This window comes from Cnephaeus nilssonii (assembly GCF_951640355.1).
Source record: "Cnephaeus nilssonii genome assembly, chromosome: 1".
NCBI classification, from domain to species: Eukaryota; Metazoa; Chordata; class Mammalia; order Chiroptera; family Vespertilionidae; genus Cnephaeus; species Cnephaeus nilssonii.
This window is the reverse complement of record NC_137072.1, coordinates 73,670,088-73,683,636: the sequence shown is the minus strand read 5'-3', so window position 1 is coordinate 73,683,636 and position 13,549 is coordinate 73,670,088. Positions and strand designations below refer to the sequence as shown.

General features: G+C 38.0%; 1 protein-coding gene across 1 annotated transcript in view; it reads left to right on the top strand.

Annotated features, from left to right (window-relative positions):
* Positions 1–5,449: 5,449 nt before the first annotated feature.
* NPFFR2 (neuropeptide FF receptor 2) overlaps positions 5,450–13,549 on the top strand; it is a gene marked incomplete at its 3' end in the record, with an annotated part of 83,811 nt that continues 75,711 nt past the window's right edge. The window contains exon 1 of the mRNA XM_079772845.1: positions 5,450–5,530. The remainder of the gene's footprint in view (positions 5,531–13,549) is intronic.

The window sequence follows — 13,549 nt, the reverse complement described above, 5'->3', positions numbered from 1 at the left end:
GTTCTATGAATGAACAGAAAGGAAAACATTCAAAAGATTTTCTAAAGAGCATTCTTTTGTAGTAAACACCAAAAGTAAATTTTGTAGTAAATTCTTAATAGGATTTTTATAAATCATAGTTATATTTTAATTCAATTCTGGAATTATAGGATATAATCATAAGGACTTTTTTTGTTTTCATATTGTAACAACTTTGTCATAACAAATAAAATTTTTGTATTTTTAATTACTCCCTTTTCACATTTAAAAATGGGAATTTTTGTCAATGTGCATATGAGATTTAAAATCCTTTTATCTATATATAGCTTGAGATCAAAACTATGTAAAAATTTTGTTCAAATTCTATTTTAAACATTTGCCAGAACTTGAGTGGTGCTCCTAACTATGATTATTTTTATATTACTTTAAACTTGAATAGTTATTTCTTGACACAGGCTGCAGTTACATGAGTAGGTTCACATTGCAATAATGCATTAAGCTATATATACATTGATGATTTGTGGACTTTTCTACAGACCATTATTTTTTAAAAGGCTTAAATAGTTTTCTGTTGCATTGGCTCTTTCATTTTTTTTTTCTTATAAAAACTCACATAATTTGGGCAAGCAGCAAAGTATGCTAGGAATCTTGGGTAGCCTTGAAAATAGACAAGATAAACAAAACAACAAATTATGATGCTGGAGGTACAATAAGTGTGTGTGTGTGTGTGTGTGTGTGTGTGTGTGTGTGTGTGTGTCTGAATAGCAACTTCTCTCCAAAGCAATCCCTGACTCGCCTGTGTTTAGGAGCACAGATAATGGTAGCTCCTTATTGACTATCAACAGTACATATACTAATAAACTACCAATCTAAATTCAGATCCAGCCTCTAAGACCGAAAAAGGGATCACCTTCAGGGTAACTCTTGCAAAAGCAGATAAACTAGAATGAGCAATACTATTTTTTATTGTCCTTAAACCAATGGACACCAAAGCACTAAAATCATCTATTGAAAATGACGAGTTATAAAGACTTGTATTAAAAGAAAAATATTTGGAATTAATTAACATCACCAAAGATTTCATTAGGATTTGAAGAAGAGAAATTAACAATAAATTACATAGCCATTTATGCTGCTTAATGAAAAGATTTGGAATTAAAATTAGATTCTTTTAAGTTCATTAAGTATCATCTATTTCTAGTTTAACTGAAACTAGAACACATTGCTTACATATTTATCATAAATATTAACAGTGAAAATTCTAGGTCACTGAGTAATACAGGAATTTTCCATCCTTTTGATTCTGTCTATGCCTTAAGTACAAACAGAACTATTTATTATCATGTGGGAAATCTGACAGGGTGATCAAATTGAAGACTTTTCTCAAGTATTATTTACATTATATCATCTAGATGTATTTCTTTCAGTCTTAGCTTTTCAATTACTCCCGTTCTTCTAAATTTGACTCATTTATTTCTGTATTCACAAACTTTCCAATTTGTATTCTTTTTTTTTAAAAAAACTCTGCCTTAAGGGAAAACAATTTTTTTCCACTTTTAGGGTTATACCTAAACAACAGCCATTGATTAGTATACAAAAGTAAAAAGCAAAGCAACTATTCCTAATCAGGAGTTTCAAAGTATTTTAGTAGACAGTATAACATTTATTTATTTATTTATTTATTTACTGACTTACTTTATTTTTAGAGCAGTTTTAGGTTCGCAGCAATACTGAGCAGAAAGTATAAAGTTCCTGTATACTTCCTACACCCACACATGCAGGCCTCCCCCAACATCATCTTGCTCCCGGTGTGGTACAAATGTTACATTCAGTGAACCTGCATTGCCACATCATGCTTGCAGTATACTATTCTTAACTGCAGATTTTCTAAGCATTTCAATGTTAATGTATTTCTTCAGGCAGCTTAAATGTTGTTGTTTGAGAGAGAATACTATATGGTTTCAGATTCTCTGAAAACACCTCTGATTTAGTGAGGCACAGGATTCTAATACCAGCTATAAGTTTGAAAGCACTAATCATATCACTCTGGTCATCCTACATAATAAAAGGGTAATATGTAAATTACCATCACTCTGCTACACCCACGATTGGGCCAGCAGGAGGCACAGGGGGCGGGACTCGGCGTGGCCTGGGTGGCTGATTGGGCCTGCGGGCCGCTGAGCTCACGTCGCCAGCGGCGGTGCGAGCTCAGCATCTGCGCCATGGCTGTGCTGTGGCACAGAAGGGGCCTCTGGGGCAGTGAGCCCACGTCCTGCTGCGGACCATCAAAAGTGGGGAGCAAAAGCGGGGGAGCTGTCTGTCTGTCCACTCCGGCACTAGGCCTTTAGAAAGCCTCCGCCGCACCGGAAGCTTTCGAAAGGCCTGGTGCACCAGCGGACAGACAGCCAGCTCCCCCGCGATTGAAAGCAGGGAGCTGTGTGTCCGCTACAGCACCAGCAGACCCCCGGCCATCAAAAGTGGGGAGCAGGCTGCTAGCAGTGTCCGCAGAGCATGCTAGGCTTTGCGGGGCAGTGGATATGGCCTGGATGGCAGGTTAGGCCTAGGGGACCTACACATGCATGATTTAATCATGCACTGGGCCTCTAGTCAATTAATAAGAGCTCAACAAAATAGAACTTTGTAAAATAATAATTTTTTCCATATGCATTCCATTTTTGTGTGTGTTTTTTTGTATCTTATTTGCCTAGTACTCTGCTTGCAGCACAGTGTTACCTAATCTGTTAAGCATTAATACATTTATTGTACTATAAAATGATCTTCATAATCACAGCCCTGAAACTCCTTGGCATCCTAAGTAATCAAAGACAGCCCAATACAATCAGTCCACTGTACTTTCAAATCCAGGGACTGTAGAGTTTTTTTAAGCTTTAGACATTGGTTTGAAAAATAACAACAGCGGAAGAGACAACAAAATAATCATGTGTCCTGGTTGTCATGTTTACACAGATACTGCCGTGACTATTTCAAATTTTCTTAGCAGTTTAGTGTTCAAATGTACACCTTTATTACACAGTTTCTCCCTTTATACTTTAAGTTTTTGTTTACAAAATAATAATATATAGTTTATAGAAATTAGAATTCACCTAAAGACTTTCGGTAACAATATGACTCTAACATTCCCTAAATCTGAAGTGGTTACAACTTTTACGCCACCTCACTTAACTCAATTAACAAATTGAATGTATGGGTTTTAAATAAATACGAAGAGGTTGAGAACACACTATATTTAATAGAAATCCCTGAAACCAAGGAAGCACCCATCCCCAGTAAAGATGACAAGGTGCACAGGACAGGGACGATCGGGACACTGAACAGGACCAGGATGACATTCCTCGGCCCCATTGGTAAAGTCAATACTAACTAGTCAGGAAGGATTAGAAGTTATCACCAGGCAGCTTCGGTTTATATGCTGTTTTACTTTACAGTCTCTATATTTACGACTGTGTTGCTTCTTGTCTGTCAGGCATGTTTTAGCCATAAAACATAGGCATAAAAGTGCTATGCTTTTTGTTGGACTTTGCAAACCCCAAAGAGCAAAATCGGAAAAAGTGAAAATGGGGCAAAGAAAAATGGGATGCCTTAGGAGGTGATACTTGGCCATGTTGTCTGCCACTTTACCAGGAGCTAAAAAGAGACACTGCGTATTTCTTGGAGGTACATGTGCTCATCCCGGGAGACTTTTCAGTGGCTGCTAGGAAAAAAAAAAACCATACATAGAGCAGTCCATGGAGGAGAGAGAATTGACCTGCCTTGCTTTCTCCTGTCTGTTTCCCATTGATCAGCTACCTTTAATTTCTGGGCTCATTCCACCATTTGGTCCCTTCTATGGTGGTTTGGAATGCCAGATCTCAAGCTCTGTGGTGTCATGTGTCATTCAAGCCTAGAAGTGGTGGCAGGAATTAGAAATTCTGGTCAGCCTGTCTGTACTAGAGAGCAAGGAGAGGGTCCCACACTCCCAGGGTAAGGGGTCGGTTGGTCATAGGCAGCGGAGCTCCCACCCTGGCCTTGGTTGGGCGTGGAGGCAACTGAGTCAGAGAGAGCAAACAGTGGAGGGTTTAGGGAATCCGAGGAGGAGCATAAATCTTTTGAGGATGGAAATCAAACAACATTTGGAACACTTTAGTTCCGTTAAATTGTGGAGAGTTTATTGCCAGAGAAGTTTATTTAAAAAGCTTATTCTGTAAAGGTGAGGTTGAGTTGTAGGGGAACCACAGGCAATAGGAAAGTTACTCAGAGATAGTAGCAATAAATCTGCCAACACCCAGCCCAAAGGGACATGGGAGAGAGCTGTTAATCGAACCTGGAAGAAGAGAATCTTGGAGACAGAACCCCCTTGAGAGGAGAAATGGCCTTGATCAAAGGATTCAGGCACACACCGCGACCCCACAGAGTGGGAGCCAGGAAACACACTGACCTCACTGTCTTTTCTCCGCATCCTCTCATCCTCTCCTGGGGGAGCCCCCTGTGAGTTGGATCCACGCAGAAGCCAGAGACCCAGGGAGCACTTAGATGCGACCCCCGTTCAGGGGCGCAGCGCAGGGTGGAAAGTAGATTGGAAGGGACAAATAAAAGCTATCTGGAATGCCTTTTGAATAAGCAGAATTTGCTGTTTTGTTACGTGAAATTATCAAAATGGAAGTTCCAAGGAAAGAATCTCTATGGGCTTTTTACAGTCCACTGGACTTCCTGCTTTTAAGCTACCCTGCCAGTCCAGTGGTTCTCACATTTTAGTGAGCGTCAGAATCACCCAGAGGGCTGGGTGCAGCATAGCAGTTGTGGTGGGGAGTTCTACACCTAGAGAGCCAGTTTCTGATTGAGTAGGTCTGACATGGGACCAAGAATTTACATTCCTTATTAGTCCCAGGTGACTCCATTGCTGCTAGTCTGGGGGCCACACTTTGAGAACCACTGCACTTGTCAATCATAAAAGCAAGCCTCAAATGCACATACTGTTTGACACAGCTACTCAGACTCCTCTTTGGCCTTGTACCATCCCTTGCCTGCCAGTCAGTTGCCTACCAAGCCTGTTGCTTCCTCCCTACCTCCTGCCTACACACAGAGTTTGGATCCTTATTTATTTTTGCTTGAGTTGGTTGTGACTTCACGGTCTTAATGAACTCACTGACTAATTCCTGCATCCTGCCTTTTCTGTCTGGCCATTGACCTGGACTGCATTTGGATTATCCCTCTTCTACGCTGTTTCTAGTTTAGTTCCACTGTGAAGGCTCTCCATCTCCTGTTCTTTAGGATAATGGTCCCTTGTTCCTGTTTTCTGGTCCATTCTAGTTCCCAAACTTTCAAAACCACATTCTGCTCATTCTTCCACAGTGTGTCTAACCAGGGCTTTTTTCTCAGCTCCGGGACAAAAAATTACTGATGACTGAACAGTCTGGACCTTGACCTCAACCAACAATGCAATCACAATCCTAGTGTCCAGAAAAGAGAAGACAAAAATGTAAAATATGTTCTATACAATTCAGATTGAAGGATTGTTGTTGCTTTCTCTCTCTAAGACTGTATGCTCTACGCGGTATGTAAACAGTTCTATTTGTTTGCTTGTTTGTTTCAGGTAGATTAATCTGGAAGCAGTATGTGGGAGGGGTGGGAAAACTGAAGAGACCAAAGACTCCTTTGAGGTTCAGAAAAGAGAAATATCTTCCAGTGAGAACATTGAATATATCTTTAGTTTGTGTGATGACATTCTTTTTGGAATTCGGGGAACATGGGGAGAAAAAGTCATTACTTTGTGTACGAAGAAGATGAAGTTTTCCACTGGAAAAATATTTTAGTCTACATATCAATCTCTTGCTAATTGCTGATATTGGAGGGATAAAGCTCTCGCCACCAGTGAGCAGTTTTAAGGTATTTGTTCTGCTTTCTCTCTACTGTTCCGGCTGCAGACCGTGCAGCTCTGCTCCCGTGTACCCTTTCCCCCACTCCTCCCCATGAGAACTTGGCCATTGCTGTTCAGGATATGACGGTAAAGTGCATTTATTTTCTTTAATTTTTCTGAGGCACAGCCATTCTGCTTAAATCATGTTGCCATTTGGCCATGGCATATTTCAGAGTAATGACATCCCTGGTGGTGCTGGAATTGGTTCTGAAAGTGGAGCATTGTAGTCAGCATCTTGTCTTCATAGCTATACTTACAGCCTCCTGGGGGAGTTGGGGGAGAAGCATATGCTAAGATTTGTGTTTCAGCTCATGGATACCTAACACAACAATCTTTGAATTTAAAAATATCTATCTATCTATCTATCTATCTATCTATCTATCTATCTATCTATCTATCTATCTACCTATCATCTATCTATCTCTACCATACCATTTGACTCTTAAGTGGATTGAAAGTCATCTGCCTATTTTTCTAAACTTTAATTTGATATCTGTATTGATTTTGCTTTAATTGGTTCCCTAGAATTAACTTTGTCTTCTGTTTTCTTGGGCATAAGGAATTATTTCTGCTATTGTGAGAATTTCAACAAAGGGCTTCCAACAGGAATTCTGAGAAAGTAAGATGCCATCGAACACTGCAGGAAGGAACTTCTTTCTCTAAGTATTATGTCTTGTTTTAGATACAGTGGGACACAGCTTGACTCACTCGGTCTCTCAGCTGAAAGCATGACCTAGAGCAGGCGTTCTCAAACTATGGCCCACAGGCCACATGCGGGTGTTTTTGCCGTTTTTTTTTTTTTTTTTTACTTCAAAATAAGATACGTGCAGTGTGCATAGGAATTTGTTCATAGTTTTTTTTAAAACTATAGTCCGGCCCTCCAACGGTCTGAGGGACAGTGAACTAGCCCCCTGTTTAAAAAGTTTGAGGACCCCTGACCTAGAGAGTCCATGAATAGTAGTGCAATTTCCTCAATGTTATGAAAGTTCAGAATTTGACAAAACTGGAATATCTGGTCACTTTAAAGAAACCTCACAAAACTTTATGCCTCTGATTCTTTCTGAGGTGCCTCACCCATGAAAATCAGACATTCTTTCCCTTTCAAAATGCTGCTTAATCCCAGACACGCAATATGGTTGGCCATAATGGAAAATTCAGAATATTCAACTGGTCTCTGATCACTAAGAGTTAGTCTGATTTCCCCTATATCAATAAAATAGCAGAAAAGTAGGGATTTTTCAAAACCTTTTTTCACAATGACCGTATTAAGCTAAGAAATCTTTTGACATTTGTTTTACAATACTCTTTTGCATAAAAATAATTTGAGAAATATTACAGTTGGTTCAAGAAAATAAAGTACGTGAAGTAAAACTGATTATGAAATGATGATAATTCTGAATATTAAATGTAAAAACATTACTTTTTTTTTCTCAAAAAATAAGAGTAAGAAATGAGAAAGGAGAGGGTAAAAATGAAATAGATTACTAAACACTAATTAAAGTTCCCTAGGAGCAAATACATATAGACATCTTCTCATTTAGAGCAGAAACAAATAGATTTTTAAAAATAGACAGTCTTATAATTTTCTGTATAACATATAAAAGATTAGATTAAAGGAAATATTGGAACATTTATTATATACCTCTTTTTGTTGCCCTTTCCTTTCTATATTCTCTGTCTCAAAGAACTACATTCCCTGGCTTCCCTGCCCACCTTGGCTTCTAGTTGATTTAGTCCACGGGAGGCACGGCAGAAATACTCATCAGGTATTTTGTAGAATGTCCCTCTATAGGTATTTATCTGATGTTTTTCTCCTGATTAGACTGAAAATTGAAGAGGAAGTCTGCAAAGATAAAATGCCATTGTTACCATCTCATATCAAGGGTACATGTTATCAATATGATTGATGTTGACCTTGGTCACCTGGGTGAAGTATTTGCCAGTTTTCTCCATTATAAAGTTGTTCTTGCTCCATCCCTTTCTCTTTCTTTCTTTCTTTCTTTCTTTCTTTCTTTCTTTCTTTCTTTCTTTCTTCCTTCCTTCCTTCCTTCCTTCCTTCCTTCCTTCCTTCCTTCCTTCCTTCCTTCCTTCCTTCCTTCCTTCCTTCCTTCCTTCCTTCCTTTCTTTCTTTCTTTCTTTCTTTCTTTCTTTCTTTCTTTCTTTCTTTCTTTCTTTGTTGTTAATCCTCACCTGAGGATATTTTTCCATTGATTTTTAGAAAGAGTGGAAGAGAGGAGGAAAGACAGAGAGAAACATTGATGTGAGAGAAACACATCAATTGATTGCCTCCTGCATGATCCCTGACCAGGGCCCTGGCTGGGGAGGAGCCTGTAACCAAAGTATGTGCCCTTGACAGGAATCAAACCCGAGTCCCTTTGGAATGCAGGCAGACTCTCTATCCACTGAGCCAAACTGGCTAGGGCTCCATCCCCTGTACTCTTTGGATGGAGATCATTATGTGCAGTTCACATTTAGGGAGTGTGGACCCTTTATTGATTTAAAGCCAATATATTGGAAGTCTATAGGATTAAAGGTATGCTACTTACTATGCAACAGGATGGCTGCCCTCAGTCTGCTCTAAAGAATTGTTTGTGCCCATCTTCGGGATTTCCCTATTCTTTTGTACTCCCTGTCTTGGTGGTGAACTATTTCTCTCATTTAATGTACATGAATTACAGTATGTGTGTGCCTTATACCACTATCCCTTTGCACTAAAATTTATTACTGCTTTTTCTAATTCAAATTTTAAAAAGTCATGACTAAGCAAAAAATCTTATTTTTCCTTGCAAATTAAGAATAGTCATATACTCCCCAGCATAAAGTGGGACATCAGAGTCATGCAATGTTTAATACCTCAGAGTTCCCTTTCCTGGAAAGGAACTAGAACAGCTGGGTATTCATATGGTAGAATTTGTCCCATGTTTCTCATATACATAGGTGATAAAAAGAACCCTCAATAGCACAAATATAAAAGGCTCAGATAAAACAGTTGTGTCAGATCCATTGATTATTCAATTGCAACAAGGACCAATTTCTCAGCCATTTCACTATAAATAATAGTGGAATTGCAATCTATGATTACCCACTTTAGTCTTCTAAAAGTAGAAAGAAGGGTGAGATGGTCTTAACTTCCTTAGCTTTTATTAAGACTGTCCGTTAAAGCAAACATAACACAATTCTGCCACAGTGAGTATGCCATCATTAGTTTGGGGAGGAAATAGCTTTCAGTCAGACAAATTATTCATAATGTTTTGAATGCAATATTCCTTTTGAGTGTATTTTGTGTACCTCTCAAAGGATTCTAACAATCTTAGTTCCCAGGTGCATTTGGTAATGAAATGTTGATTTAAAGTAAAAATATCTACTGTTAACCTTTTGCACTCGGATGTCGAGTGTGACGGTTATTGAATGTATCAATAATTTGAAATATAAAAAAATCCAAATAAATAAGTTTGTATGAAAAGAAACTCCAGTTTTTTATTCTACTGCCATGCTTTGTAAAATCTGGGATATTTAAAAAATTAAATCCCGAGTAGAATAAAGGAATCGAGAAAAAAGCAAGCGAGTGCAAAGGGTTAAATTTTGCATGTTACAACAGGGGGCATTGAGTCAAAGTTCTCATTCAACAAATACCTACTGATGAGATATGAGGTGCTGGACACATCTAAGTGCTGCAGTGTCCAGGGCAGTGCTATTCAAGGTGCTGGTCCTCAATGAGATAAAGGACTTCAGCCAAGGGATAAACTGAGGCAGTTACCTTCATCAAAAAAAGGTCTTGCTTATGTTTTGGGTACCCTGTTTTATTTCCTTAAATATTTATGATGCGTAATATTATATTGGGTTTCCAATAATTCCAATATCATAAAGAACTTGAGAATTGAATTGAAAGTTGTTTCTTTTGAGTCTCATTTGGTGACACCATCCTTTTGTTCATTATAATCCTTGACTGTGAGCTTCTGTTCGGTTGATCTTAATCTCGGGGATATTGCAAGGTCTAGTTTTAGAGACATCTGTTTTCATTTCTTCTTTGAACTTAACAGTGTTATTAATCTGTGATCTCATCAACTAATTCATTACGTTATGCGTATAGAACCAGCCAGAGAACATAAGTTCGAATACTAAACTTGTCCAAGGGATACAATTATGGTTTTAATATCTCAAGGGAATTATGTTTCTCTCACAGCATGGGCTTAGACAGACACCTTTCCCTGACTTGTGCTAGTACTTTTTTTGCCTTGACTCTCCCCTCACCCTTTATATTAAAGGTTTAACATTTTATAACTTTTCCAGAATTTTGGTTTCAGTGGTGTTCAGTTCCTCCTTATGTGCATGGTTCTGCACCCATGTCCTTTGTTCCATTTGTGCTCATTAAAATACAAGCACTAGGTGCTGGCAAAGGCTCCCAGGAGACTCGTGGTTCCAGCTATGCTTCGCTACCATCTTTTGATCCTCGCGATTTCCCTATTCTCTTACACTCTCCAGTATGCATTTCAAATCATAGTTGTTATATTGTATTCATCAGTAGTAATCTTTTTAAGTGGGGAGAGTATTTTAGACTATCCAATTCACAAAACTCCCCCTAAAGGAAACTCACATGTGCTTTTCTTTAATTTTTTTCTTTATGAGGATTATGAAGAAGACAAGACATGTGTCACCACTTTAAATCATACTATTTTCTCAATGTATGAAGTGTTGATGCTCACTAATTTTTTTAACTGGTGGTTAATAATGAACAGATGATTTCACAGAATATAATAATACTTTAAAGCATTAGTAAGAATTTTAAATCCCCAGTACATCATACTAGATCCATGGGTCAAAGAGGCTATTGCCAGCCTTTTTATTTTTTTCTAGCTCTCATGTATACTTTTCTTTGATGTCATTATTTTATCTAAATTATCTATACATATTTCAAGAATCAGATCTTAGAATGGACTTTCTTGTTCTTTATACCAATTACATTCTTTCCTTATCAAATGAAGGACACTTCACTTTGTGCCCATTTGGTACCTTGACCGTTGGATAGTACTTGTTCATTAAAAAGTCATCAATTTCTATTTTTCCTATTAGGAAATACAAGACCATTAAATTATTTAGGGATATTCCTTTTTGGAGTGAAAGAAACAACTTTATTTGAGAAAAGTCTCTGTTGAAATAGCTCTGAAATTTTTAAACATTATCCTATCTAATAAAGAGGGATTATGCTAATTGACTATCACACCCTCGCAAAAGATGGCAGCGCCCACAGCCAATAAGGAAGGAATATGCTAATTGACTGCCATGCCATCAAAGATGGCAGCACCCACAGCCATAAGATGACGGTGCCCAGTCCGCTCAGCCCTGCCTGCCTCCGAAATCCCCCAGTCCTCTCAGCCCCCCAGTCGCCCAGGGCTGGCCTGAAGCTCAGATAACCAGGGCCAGCCAAGGCTTGCACTGCTGGCAATGGCAGCAGCAGAGGTGTGATGAGGGTGTCGCCTTCCCCTGATCACTGGGTTGTCTTCCGCCCCTGAGGGCTCCCAGACTGTGAGAGGGAGCAGGCAGGGCTGAGGGACCTCACCTCCAGTGCATGAATTTTCATGCACCAGGCCTCTAGTAGCAAATAAATTAAGACAAGTGGATTAGTGATTACAATTTCATAAGCAATATGAATTATGTGTATATAAATAGATTGATATATATTTTAGTGAATATTGCTGTAATAGAACATTGAAATTCAATATTAAGATGTAGATTATTGCCTGGTCTAGCAGACTCTTTTGCTATCCCCAAAGGAAAGTGAAACAGTATTATATTTTTTCATAAAAGACAGGCCTTAAAGACTGTACAGATGCTTAGACTTTTCTGTTTGGTAATGCTAATGTAATCATCTAATATTAGAAACATCCATCAGAAAAATCTAGAACTTTGAGACATGCTCATTTGATCTTTTTTTAAAATATAGAATATTTAACTGCTTTATTTCTTTTCCAAATTGAGAATGTTTAGATTTACCTAATTTTTTAGAACTGTTGAGAATTGACTTGTTATTGAGGAAAAAAAGAGTATATTCTGACCAACTACTCTACTTTCATGCCCTATGTAGTCAAAATGGACCAATATATTATTTTTTAAAGGATTTTAGTACATATATTTCACTATAGTGTCAAAACAATAAATATATTCAATAAGTGGTAAGTCCTTCAAATTTAGATACAGAATATAATATTTTTTTATTTAAAAGGCATTAATAATTTGGAGTGGAGCCATATCTTAATAGAACATCTTGATTTATTACCAAATTAGTCAGAAGAATATTACTAAATGAATTTGTCAGGGAGCACCATATATGAAATAATATGTTTGTTATGAATAAATCACTTCTCTAATGAACATATTAAAATCATATTCTAATTATAATTGCATTAAAACTTCTTAACTTTCTATTCTTTTTTTTTGTTAGAAGATAACATTTTTAATATTTTTAAACCAATAAAGATGCTTGTTTAGGATTCACATCAGTAGTCGCTAATTGGGTAAATGCTAAAGACTTCCATTCAAGTGCTTGAAGGATTACTGCACAGAAATTTGATACTAAAAATCCTTGCTCAGATGAATCTTGGGCTTATTAAAGATGAGATGTAGTAGGCACCAAGAGTGGTATTTAAATCCCAGTCACTCTCAAGACAGGCTAAAATATACAGCTGTGAAGACATTCCACAAGTGGAGTCATTGATACTAAAAATGGTATTAAGAAAAATAAAAAAGACCTCATATAGTTTGCTGGCTTTTCATACCTACCATTGAAGGAGGTGGTAATTTAAAGTGTTGGAATCAAAATATAACATCAGCACTAATTATAAACATTTCTAAAGCATTATATGTAATTCTATAAATCATAATGTAGTGGAAAACAATTAGAATTCACACAAAACCAGATTTTTAAAAAGCAGAAAATGGGAATATTTAGTAAATTTATTCAAATGAAGCTTAAATGATACAGAACTGAAAATATTAGAAATCTATATACAAAAGAAAGTGAATACAAATTAGCCAACTCTATGAACATTTCTAGCTAAGCACTCATACAAATACCTCTTTCTTTTATATAGGAATTAGAGGCCCGGTACATGGATTCATGCATTGGTGGGGTCCCTCAGCCTGGACTGCACCTTCTAGCAATCCAGGACCCCTTGGAGGATGTCGGACTGACAATTTCAGCCCAATTCCCACAGGCCAGCCCAAGGGACCCCACTGGTGGACAAATCCATGCACTGAGCCTCTAGTGTGCATATAAGATCTTTGGTTAATCTCTTCCTGCCCTCCCCACTTTCCCTCTGAGATTCATCAGTCTGTTCCATGTTTCCATGCCTGTGCATTCAGCATCTTCCCCCTGGTGGTCAGTGTACATCATAGCTACTGGTTGAATGGCTGAAGTGTTGGATGGTTGCTTAAGCTTTTATCCTATATAATAAAAGCCTAATATGCTAAGTGTCCAGTTGACTGGTCGGCCATTCAATCATTCAAAGCATAATATGCTAATGATATGCTAAGGCTACTCAACCACTTGCTATGACGTGCACTGACCACCAAGGGGCAGACAGCCGACCGGTTGACCAGTTGCTAAGACGTGCACTGACCACCAGGGGGCAGACACTTTGACCAATAGGTTAGCTTGCT